Here is a 12,313-nt window from a genome sequence, read left to right as displayed (position 1 = left end):
ATTTTTGCTGCATTTATCTTCAGTCTCCATTTGAAGCACACCTTTTTTTCAGTTCTTCAGTTGATGATTTTGACGAATGGAGAGGAATTGCTGTTTTCTGAGTTAGAATCCATCAATATAACATTCATCGTTAGTTTTTGACATTGAAGTGGTCCTTGTTCTTAGCTCTTTGTGGCTTCATGCCTTGTCTGGCGCGATTTCAATTTATATATAAGAAAACATAGCTTTTCAAACGCAACAAACGATAGTGTAGTATAATCTGTGTATCTCACGCCACGTGACATATATCTGTGCGGATGGAAACTTTCTCAAACTTCTTACTAAGATTATTCAATTTTAATGAAATCATTTTTTAAAAATGCAGACGCATCAGTTAAGAACATTTGCACTCCGGGTCGCATGCGTGTCCCCGTACGTTAGGTCGCTGTTTACTGCTTAGATAATGGTCGCTTCTCCCCACTGATTAAAGCTCCCCAGGTGACACTTTTCCCACACAGTTGAGAAAAACAAGCACCTTCTCCTCACGAGATCGTGATAAGGGGCGATAAGCGAAACATATATAAGGGATGTAGATTTCGTTCACAGCCACTCATCAAATTTTAGATACAATCGGAAAAGCAAGTAAGTAAAACGTATCTATTCTGTTACAATTTTGATATCAGGTACTCGATTTAAAAAAAGAAGGTAAATTCTTACATTAAGTCCAAACTTACTGTTCACATTCGAAAGCCGTTCTTAACATGGTGAGGTTGGGGGTGTCTATTCCGAAAGCTGTTCTAAACATGGGGCGGTTGGGGGTGTCTATTCTGAAAGTCATTCTTAACACTGGGAGGTTCGGGGTGTTTATTCCGAAAGCCGTTCTTAATATCAAATTACTCAAGGAAGCGAAAAAAAGTCGTAATTGTTTTGTTTTACACGTATGCGCATTACTAATTCCTCGGTTGTGAAAAAAAAAATCGCTGTCAGGAATTAACATAGCTTTTACGTTGGATTGATATCTCGAAAACTACTTGTCTCTGCAAAATTTAAATGAGATTTTCTTATTCAGCATAGGCTAAAACCTATAAAAGTCGTCGTTTTAACAAAAATTGTGGAGGTGGACCTAATGTAAAAAAAAAAAAAAAAAAAATTAACAAAAATTTTATTTTTCATTCACCCACAAGCCATCTTGAGCAATGTTGATCTGACCCTTCGTTTTATTTTACACTCATATATCAGCCATCCTTTATTCGATTTTGGGACTGATTATGTTTTGTATCGTGACTTGTACTTAATTTGCTTACGTCAAACTTTATACTAGCTGACTTAATCGCTATTGATATAGGATTCATAATATGTAACATAAAGGCACGGACTGAATGGACGCATCTAATTTAAGACACGTCCAAGTATCCTTATAAACGTCCCTGTCCATCTGTAGGTTCGTCATGATTAAATTTGAAGTAGCTTTCTTTATTTTAACTAGTAAACGTTATACTCTCTCCGCAAGGATGATAGTCTCCTTTTGGACAGAATCTTATGTTTTTTTTATTAATTTTTTTTTAAATCGTTCGTCATGATACCTTTCTCCCAGGAATTATCTTCTCTTTGAGGCGTTGGGAAGAGGTAGTGTAGTATATGTTCTGTTGTTAAGAGCGCCCCCCCCCTATATTACTTACTCTTTCTGGATTTAGTGCAATATTATTCAAGAAAAAATATTTTTGATGGGACGATTCCAATATTATTCCCGATTCCGATGCAATTACCGATTCCGTACTAAATTTCCGATTCTGATACAGTTACCGATTTCGATTCTTTATAAATCTCTAAATATTTAACTATAAAACGGTTATTTTTTCTTTTTCGCGATTACCGTAAAAACACATGTTAAATGTGCAGATATTTTCTCAAACGTAAAAACACACTTGGGAGAAGGTGATCTGTAGATTTTGGTTTTACTGGTAATTAAAAATCAATAAATATTTATTATTCCATCATCATTACTTGCAGTGGAAGCTTTTGTTTGAAACAAACAAACAAAACAAGATAATTAAAGGAATCGTTTTTGGCATTGGAAAATAAGCACACATTTTTCCGCTTTCGATACCGATTCCGATTTATCCAATTCCCGATTCCCGATTCCGATTCCGATTAATCGTCCCAACACTAAAATATATACTATCCTATTTCTCCTAAGAAGGAGGTAATACCTGGGATTATGGTCTCTTGGATACACTATTTCTCTCTCAAGTGAATAAGATAATTCCTAAGAGAATGTTATCATGGCCACAAAACAGATACAACACTATCTTCAAAAGCATGAGATAATGCCAAAAAGGTTGTCCTATGACAATAGAACAGAGACTAAGCTACACTCCCTAAAAAGGAGGTAATATATGAAAGGATAAATGATGTCAAGTCATCGTTTATACATAGTAAACAGCCAAAGAATATTCAACGACTGGAAGTTGCAAGATTACATTTTGTGTATAGGTTGACCTTTTTTTTTCTTAATTCCCTAAAGCGAGCTGTTCTTTAATTTCCTAAAGTTTTTTTTTTAAATGATATTTTTATGTTGGTTGGTTGATTGTTTTTGTTTTACGGCATATCAACCCTTTTCGGGTTATTTAATGCCGAATTCAAAGATTTTGAAGAAAATTTTTTTAATAGAATATATTTGTTGTTTTCAAGTCAGTTTCTATTTAACCCATAATTGGAACCCTAACAGGTACTACCACTCCGGGTCAGAGTGGACCTGGGAGCAATGGTAATTAAAGGGTGGCTCCACACTCCCCAAAGCCCACAAGCTGGGGCCTCACCACTGGATATAGTTTAAGGTCATATCCAGGACCCCCATTGAGGGACTTTTACCCTCTGCAGAGGGACAGTCGGTGTATTCTAATGCCCCACCGACAGGGCCGATATTTTTATAAATGACTATTAACAATAATAAAATAATTAATTATTAATTAATTTTTTTTGTACCTATAGACACTAGTGCTTCCTGCTTAAGCAATCATCATTGTAGGAAGTGAGACATGGCGCTGTCCGGGATGTAGTGAAATAATTTTCCTTTTGTTAGTTTTGTTTGTTTGCCCATTTTAAAACTCATACAAAAAAAAGAAAAAAAGAAAAGAAAGGGAATTTTAGTTGTCAGATAAATAACCCTAATTATATACTTTTCATCTATAAATATGAGTTATCCCCCTTGATAATTCTAACTTTACGCGATTACTTGAAAATTTTTTTCATATTACCAGTCTTCAAGGTCGGACTAAATAATTATATTAAAAAAAAAAATTAAATTGTGGCGAATTACAATATTAAAGACCAATAACACGGAACAACAAAAACGAATGAAAATTGGCTAATTATAAGCGATTTTTGATTTGTCAGTTTAAATACTATTTGGATCTGACTGAAAATCGATAATCGAAAAAGTCCGATTAAAGAAGGAACTGTTTGATTTTGAACAAAGTGAACACTTTTATACAGCCTAACATCAAAAGTTCATTTTTAGACGTTTTATTACCACAAAAGTAGAAGAGCCCGACTTATAAAATCAACAGTCGGTTCTCTGACAAGGCATTTGAGACGGATAAGAGCACAATGGAGGCATGGTACGTGATATTTGCATCTTAAACTTTAATTAAAGCCATTATATAAAATAATTTCATAATGTCAATAGTAGGTTGCAAAGTAGACTACAATGTATTATGGACCAAGTCACCACGGGGAGGCATGCAACCTTCCTGGTGCACTGAATCATTCTCGCTTTACGAAGGTATTGATATAATGTGGTCATATTTTTATAATAAACACTAAAAACAATCTCATATAATACTGTTTTAATTTATTATTTATGAATAGTGAATATTTATTGTCTTAAATAATTTTTATCAATGGTTAGATCTAGAATATGTGTATTTAGGGGTTATATATAAAATATTGAGAGTTCCTGTCGTTGCCCAGGTGTAGAGAGGTTTTATAGTAAGGGTCAACTGATCCCTAAAAAATATGTTTCAAAAAGCTGTAAAAAAATGAAAATAGCAGCGAGTACCCGTGTGATGGAAAAAAGTATTAGGCAGGCAGGTCGGCGGGCAGGTTCGAACCCGTAACGTTAAGAGAAAAAAGGAGTTAAAAAACATCGTCGCCGTTCAAAATAAGCTTAGAAAATAAGCAAGACTGATACTTTGCAAAAATGTCGACGAAAAAACTTACCCTTTCTTATAAAAAACGGCCCAGTTGACGGAAAAATAATTAATATTTTTGGCCAATTTTTTTTATATTTGTCGGCCGAGAGATCGATCTTTCGACCGATACCAATTTTGTCATTGCTTGATGCGCCTGTTAAATATTTTTAGCGAACATACGCACACGTACAAACTCAAAAACGCACACACAAACAATGAGTTGAGATTTATATAATAGAAGATGGGGTTTTATATATATATATATATATATATATATATATATATATATATATATATATATATATATATACACACACACATATATATATATATATGCATAAATAAATCAGTATAATATATATCCGTGAAAATTACTCAACGTCAATAACCAAAGTCGATAATTAAACCTTTTGTTTCCTTTTATTTTCCAGTCATGAAATTCGCTCTCGTCCTTCTCCTTGTCTTGCCACTGGCCATGGCCGCATCGGTCAGCTTTGACGATAGCCAAGACATAGACAAAAGGATGAGTTGTAAGTATAGCTTTTACCTTGTACTCATTTACTCCGCCAAGTTCATTGATAATTTAAAGGGGGACTGTGTTTCTCTGTCTACCGGATTTTTGTGAACGCAAGAAATACATTTTAATATCGAAATATCTTAACCTCTTAGAAATGGAAAATATTGCGTTAATACAGAAAAATACATTTATCATGCTATCACTGGAGATCGAAACCGAACCTTGAGATCTTCAGTCTGACATTCTTCGAACTGAGCTATTGTAATTTTCCTATAAACTGGTCTTAAGACATTACCTTATTAATTTTCCTATAAACTGGTCTTAAGACATTACCTTATTTATAATTATTTTTAATTATAGATTTGACATGACGTCATTGATTTATCATTTACGTCACGTTTCAAAACTCTCTCTCACACACACATATCTTCCTGGTGCACTGAATCATTCACGCTTTACGAAGGTATTAATGTAATGTAATCATATTTTTATAATGAACACTAAAAACAATCTCATATAATACTGTTTTTATTTATTATTTATGAATAGTGAACATTTATTGTCTTAGATAATTTTAACAATGGTTAGATCTAGAAGATGTGTATTTAGGGGTTATATATATAAAATAGCGAGAGGCCCTGTCGTTGCCCAGGTGTAAAGATATCTGTGTGTGTGTGTATGTGTGTGTGTGTGTGTGTGTGTGTGTGTGTTTCGTCCACGTATAGTTTTAAAATAAATAATCTACATATCAATACCGTACTACATTTAACGTAAGTACCTTACGGTTTCCAGATTATATATTATTCGATCGGGAGATCCTATTTATTAAAAAGGAGGACAGAAGATGATAACATGCTACGAACATTAAATTAGTGTATAGACACGCTAATGTAATGTTCATCGTATGTTATCATCTACTCTCTTTTTATTTTAATAAACAGGATCTCCCGATCACCGAAGACGCAGTAGAAAATATAAAAAAATAAAATTAAAACACAAAACGATGTTGTTTTTGGGCCATATGTGAAACTAAAGTATACCTTCTTGGTTTTCTGGCTAGAATCTAAGAGTAGCATATGTTTCCGTCCGCGCCTGGCGTCCATACAATGGAAATATGACACAGACTCCTATACGGATATTTGGCGATAAAGCGTAATAACCAGATATATTCTGACACTACATTAACTTAGAGAAATACTTTTACAATTTTAACAAGTGTCAACAATTTCCCTCACTTCCGGTCTGTGCCGAAAACTAAAGGAATATGCAATAAACAGATTTTCTTTTTTAGAACTGCCCATCTGTGGAACACAATACCGTGAAGCTACTTTCCAGCTGACGATAAACATGATCGTTTTCAAGTCTAATGTAAATAAGTTCTTGTGGAGTCGCCATTTTATATAATTAAAACCTATCCAATTTCCAACATTACTGATCATCGCTGTGTTGTCCTACAGTCTACTTACGTAACACTCATTAAACCTTAGACTGAATTTATAAGTAGGAAATAAAGATATACTCTTTATTTAAAATGAAATACGTAGGAAATACGCGTGAAAGCCGAATTACAACGCAATATTTTGAAAATAAAGAAGCATTTACTCGTTTAAAATAAATATTTCGGAATTATACTCCTTCCTCAGAATTATATATATATATATATATATATATATATATATATATATATATATATATATATATATATATATATATATATATATATATATATATAATATAATATTATTATTTTGTATTCCTGCACGTCACCAATTAAAAATGAATAAAGAAAAGTTATAAGCTTTTATACTTTTCGCATTCTTTTTTATTCATATATATATATATATATATATATATATATATATATATATATATATATATATATAATTATCTCCCTCTCTCTCTCTCTCTCTCTCTCTCTCTCTATATATATATATATATATATATATATATATATTTCTATTATGATTATTCATATATTTATATATATAACGAATATTTGTATATATAAATAATCACATTTTTTTTCTTCAATTTAAGATGATAGGGAGGAAAAAAAAAAAAAGAAAAAAATATATAAAATTCTGACGAAGGAGTTTAACTTCAAAATATTGATTTTAAACATGTAAATACTTGTTTATTTTCAAAATATTGCGTTGTAATTCGGCTCTCAAACTTATTTCATACATATTTCAATTTAAAATTCAATTCAAGCAACGCTTCTATCACGGAAAACACTACCCTGACGTTATATTTTGTGTATTTTTATTTTTGTTTAGTCGATGACGTCGTTAAATTGTTAAAGATGCTTAATCTCAGCGGTGATTGTGTGAAGGCCTGTGAAGCCAACGTTGCTGGATTCGTGCAATTTCTTTGCGATGCTGCCTGCAAAGTGTAAGTAGACGTTTTTTTTATTATGATTCTTCACCCATTGTACATATGCACGCGTGTAACATAGAACACACGTTTACACACGTAGACCCAACACGTTGTAGCAGACTCCTTTTTTATTTTTATTTGTAAGAACAATTACTTCTGGATACTTTCTCGAATATAACGTGATTGCGCTCCTACTTACGTCTCTAACGTAATCGTCTGTAACGTCATCCACGTCTCTACCGTAATCGTCTGCTTGTGTACATACTCTTTTTTTTCGTCATTTTGCCAACCGTCACGACATTTTGCACACGGCTTGCCATTTGCATATATATATATATATATATATATATATATATATATATATATATATATATATATATATATATATATATATATATCTATATCTATCTATCTATCTATCTATAATATAAAAGGAACTTTCGTGTGTGTTAGTTGCTTCACTATAGACTCCGAAACGGCTGGGCCAACTTTTATGAAATTTTACACATATGTACATTATATATCGGACAGTGTTCTTAAATGAGGTTTGTATCGAAATGCCTCCGATAAGTATAGATAAGCGATAATTGAAAAAATCCGATAAAAGAAGGAACAGACGACTTTGACCAAAATTAACATCTTACACAGCCAAACATCATAATTACATTTGAAAAGTTTTATTACCACACAAGCCAAAATGGTCAACATATAAAATCAACAGTAGGTCTTTAATATGACAGACGCGCGTTCGAAATAAATGTTTCTGTTTAATGTGCAATTGAACTAACTTTTGCATTTTAAACTTCAATATATATATATATATAAATATATATATAAATATATATATACATATATATATATTTATATATATATATATATATATATATATATATATATATATATATAAAATAATTTTATAAAATCAGCAGTAGGTTCTCTACAGTCACCGCGAGGAGGCACGTGAAGCTTCCCGCCAGCTAGAGCAGCCAATCAATCGATTTTATTGCAAAATAATCGATTTCCTTTTTTTTTTCACTCATCCAGTTGAGGTCTTGTTAGTGTTTTCTCTTTTCGGTCTTTCCATCCTTTTTCAACATACTCGATTATCTAATATGATATCAGTTGATGCGGACATATTTTTTGTGGAGTGTGGAGTAAGTTAGAATTATACAGTTTCGGTTAGTTTATTTCATGTGGTATTTGTAGTTTACGTCTGTAGCAGTTTCTATATATCTGGCTAGTGCCTGTAACTCATATGTATTAGTCTCTGTCTTCATGTTAATATATATATATATATATATATATATATATATATATATATATATATATATATATATATTTCAGCCGTTTTCATTATTGTTATCCTTCGTGTCTTCTCAGCGATTTCTCTTATTCCAATCTCTCCCAATGTTTTTTCGAAGTTTTTCGGAATTATTCCTAGTGCTCCTAGGATTATTGCTGTTATCTTTACTTTTTTTGTACTATATCATTTTTAGCTCTCTGGCCAGTTCCGTGTATTTGCTTCTATTATTATTATTATTATTATTATTATTATTATTATTATTAGAGTAGTCACACACCACCGCCCATCTATCGCCTTGAGCCACTGGAGGTGCATAGGCCATCTACAACGTTGTAGATGCTTTTGTAGCGAGGACTTCTTTTTTCGGGGTAAGGGTGCTGGCCCCACGCTCAACCTTCCCAGAAGATACATACAGCGCCTAATCTTCCCAAGTGATCACCCATCTGGTACTGGCCAGGCTCAACGTTGCTTAACTTCGATGATCTGGTGAGAACCGGTGTGTCAACGTGATTGTCAACGTTAGTCACTGTGCCGAGTAGTCACATAAGCCATCATCAAAGATTTCTCTTTGAGAAAAACTTGTGGGATTCCCTGGAGTCTGAGTGACAGCAAGTCTCCTCAGATTTCTAGTACTCTCCACCTTTTTCGATTGATTTTTCGTTGGCGGCGAATATTTGGATGGCAAAAAAAAAAGCATCCCCACAGTTCCAGTCCTCTTTCTACTCATTCAAGCGGAGGTCTGGCTAGTGCTTTCTCTCCCCGATCATTCCATCGTCCTTGACCCTCACACGTATTTGGTGTGGCGTCAGTTTTTGGTGACACACACACACGAAAAAAATATTGTAAGGAAGGTAGGGGCGAATGGGGGTTAACTTACAATTATTAAGTTTCAGTTTTCATGCTTCCATTATTATTATTATTATTATTATTATTATTATTATTATTATTATTATTATTATTGTTATTATTATTTTTATTGTTATTATTATTGTTATTATTATTATTGTTATTGTTATTATTATTGTTATTGTTTTTATTATTATTGTTATTATTATTTTTATTGTTATTATTATTATTATTATTATTGTTATTATTATTATTATTATTTTTATTGTTATTATTATTATTATTATTATTATTATTATTATTATTGTTATTATTATTATTATTATTTTTATTGTTATTATTATTATTATTATTATTATTTTTATTGTTATTATTATTGTTATTATTATTATTGTTATTGTTATTATTATTGTTATTGTTTTTATTATTATTGTTATTATTATTGTTATTGTTATTATTATTATTATTATTATTGTTATTATTATTATTATTGTTATTATTGGCTCACAAAGAACTTTCACACAGGTAGGTCATCAAAGATCTCTCCTTGAAGATAATATGTGGTGTTCCCTGGAAGCTGAGTGACAAAAAGTCCCCCCCAGATTTCCAGTACTCTCCACCTCTTCCGATAACATTCTCAAATGAATTTGTGTTATCGCGACAGCTGTTTATCATTGAGTTTTTGCTGATAGCGGCAAATCAATGGTAAACGGCTATTATTATTATTATTATTATTATTATTATTATTATTGTAGTAATAGTAGTAGTAGTAGTCTCAACCTTTCGATATTTTTAGTTGGATTTTTTCTTTCTTAAAAATCAGGTCAATTCCTTTGACTTTAGACATTCAAGCTGTATTAACACTATCGCCGTTCCTAACAGGCAAGCCTTTTACAAAATTGTAAAAGAAATGGTCTTGTCAATCTGATTAAGCCATTTATGGTGGCTTTTTTGTCATGTTCCCAAGCTTTTCAATTACAATGATATTCACCTTGACTGTCATACAGTTCGAAGTGTTGATATATTAGGATTGTTTCATAACATTCTTAACATTACATAACATTATTATGATTATTATTATTATTATTATTATTATTATTATTATTATTATTAATGGCTCACAAGGAGCTTTCACACAGGTTATTTCCTTGAAAACAGCCTGTGGTGTTCCCTGGAAGCTGAGTGACAACAAGTCTCCCCAAGTTTCCAGTAGTATCCACCAGTGTCGGTATTATTTGCAAATAAATTTGTATCATCGTAACAGCTGCTTGCCATTGATTTCTAGTTGGCAGCGGCTATTGGTCTTCACTGGAATTTGATTGGCAATAAGCCTCCCCAAGGGCCCAGTTCTCGTCGCACTTATTCAGCGGAGGTCTTGTCTGTGCTCTCTCCTCAGTCGTTCCTTCCTCCTTGACTGTACTTGGCTGTTTGGTTTCACATTTTTTTTTTTGAGGATGGGGGATCAGTGATCTGGTAATGGGGGTGGGGTGGGGTGGGGTTAGAGAACTTATATGCGATTATTATTATTATTATTATTATTATTATTATTATTATTGTTGTTATTGTTATTATTATTATTGTTATTATTATTGTTATTATTATTATTATTATTATTATTATTATTATTATTGGCGGCTCACATGGAGCTTTTACACAAGTCAACAAACTATCTGATTGGAAACCTGTGGTGTTCTCTGGAAGCTGATTGAAACAAGTCTCCCCAGACGTCCAGCTCTCTCTACCTCTTTCGATAGCATTTGCAAATGAATTTGCATCATTGCAACAGCCGCTTATCATCGATTTCTCGCTGGTAGTGGCAATTGGTTTATACTGGAATTTGAGTGGCACTCAGCCTCCCCAAGGTCCCAGTTCTCTTTGCGCTTGTCCAGCCGAGGTCTGGTTGGCGCTCGCTCCTCGGTCTTTCAGTCCTTATTGGCACTTCTCGGCACTTTGGTATCATTTTTTTTTTGGGGGGGGGGGACGGTGATGAAACAATGGGGGGATGCATGATGGGGGGTGTAGAACTTGTAAATATGCAGTTTCGGTGTTCTTCATTCCCTGTAACGCTTATTCGTTATATTGTCTTGTATTATTCTCCGCATTCAAGGGGTTTTCTTAATATTTCAGTCGTTTTCATTATCGTTAGTCGTTGTACTTTTGCAGTTATTCCTCTGATTCCAATTTCTGACATTTCTTTTCGAAGTTTTTCGGAATTGTTCCTAGTGCTCCTATTATTATTATTGTTATTATTATTGTTATTATTATTATTATTATTATTGTTATTATTATTATTATTATTGTTATTATTATTATTATTATTTTGATTATTATTGTTGTTGTTGTTGTTATCATTATTAGAAAGATAATTTATCAAAAGCATTATACAGTGAAAGCTGCATCTAAATTAATCGATTACTGATATTTCTTTTTCTTTCTCTTTCAGAATCCTCTCACGATAATTACCCAAATTGATTGCATGAGAAAAATAAAATATTGAAAATTCATTATTTGTTCTTTGTTTGTTTCTTTTTGTATTTAATAACCCCTTTCCCTCACACAATTAAATTTTTTTTCCCACAAATTCCCTATTTTTAAAAATCTGTTTCGATTTCCCGGTATATATTCCGGCGTCAGCAACTGCGTATCCTCGTATATCTATCCCCGAACACGAGACCACCATTTTATGTGCTGTGTTATATCATAAGTGTTGTGTCTTTATCAATAACAACACGAACGCAGAAAGTAAAGGCAAAACAAATATATTAAAACGAAAAGATAATACATATTTACAAAGGTGCAGCTGTACTGCAGTTGGAAGATTGTCCGGCAGAGGGCGTGTTAAAGTCTTTCATGTAGCAACCGGCACATGCGTCTTGCCTATCCGGCGTTCGAACACAGCTTCCCGGTCTTGCTGACTTGATATCTTTATCTATATCTTTTCACCCACGTATGCTAATTAGTGGGCGTCTCCACAACAATAAGTAATACGCACGAGGGTTGGAAAATAAGAGAAAAGGATTTCATGTACACATTCCGACGTCAGTTTCACCGTGAAGTTAAAGATATATATATATATATATATATATATATATATATATA

At 32.5% G+C, this 12,313-nt stretch overlaps 1 long non-coding RNA gene across 1 annotated transcript; it reads left to right on the top strand.

Annotated features, from left to right (window-relative positions):
* Nucleotides 1-501: 501 nt before the first annotated feature.
* On the top strand, nucleotides 502-11,718 carry LOC145247247 (uncharacterized). Its single transcript, XR_013863217.1, has 4 exons — nucleotides 502-621; nucleotides 4,604-4,702; nucleotides 6,966-7,080; nucleotides 11,658-11,718. It is a non-coding gene; the product is annotated as an uncharacterized LOC145247247 (long non-coding RNA).
* Nucleotides 11,719-12,313: the final 595 nt, after the last annotated feature.

Source organism: Euprymna scolopes, chromosome 25 (assembly GCF_053919585.1).
Source record: "Euprymna scolopes isolate OS-2025 chromosome 25, ASM5391958v1, whole genome shotgun sequence".
Classification (NCBI taxonomy): Eukaryota; Metazoa; Mollusca; class Cephalopoda; order Sepiida; family Sepiolidae; genus Euprymna; species Euprymna scolopes.
Note: the sequence above shows the minus strand (reverse complement) of the source record. Positions and strands in the feature narration are given on the sequence as shown.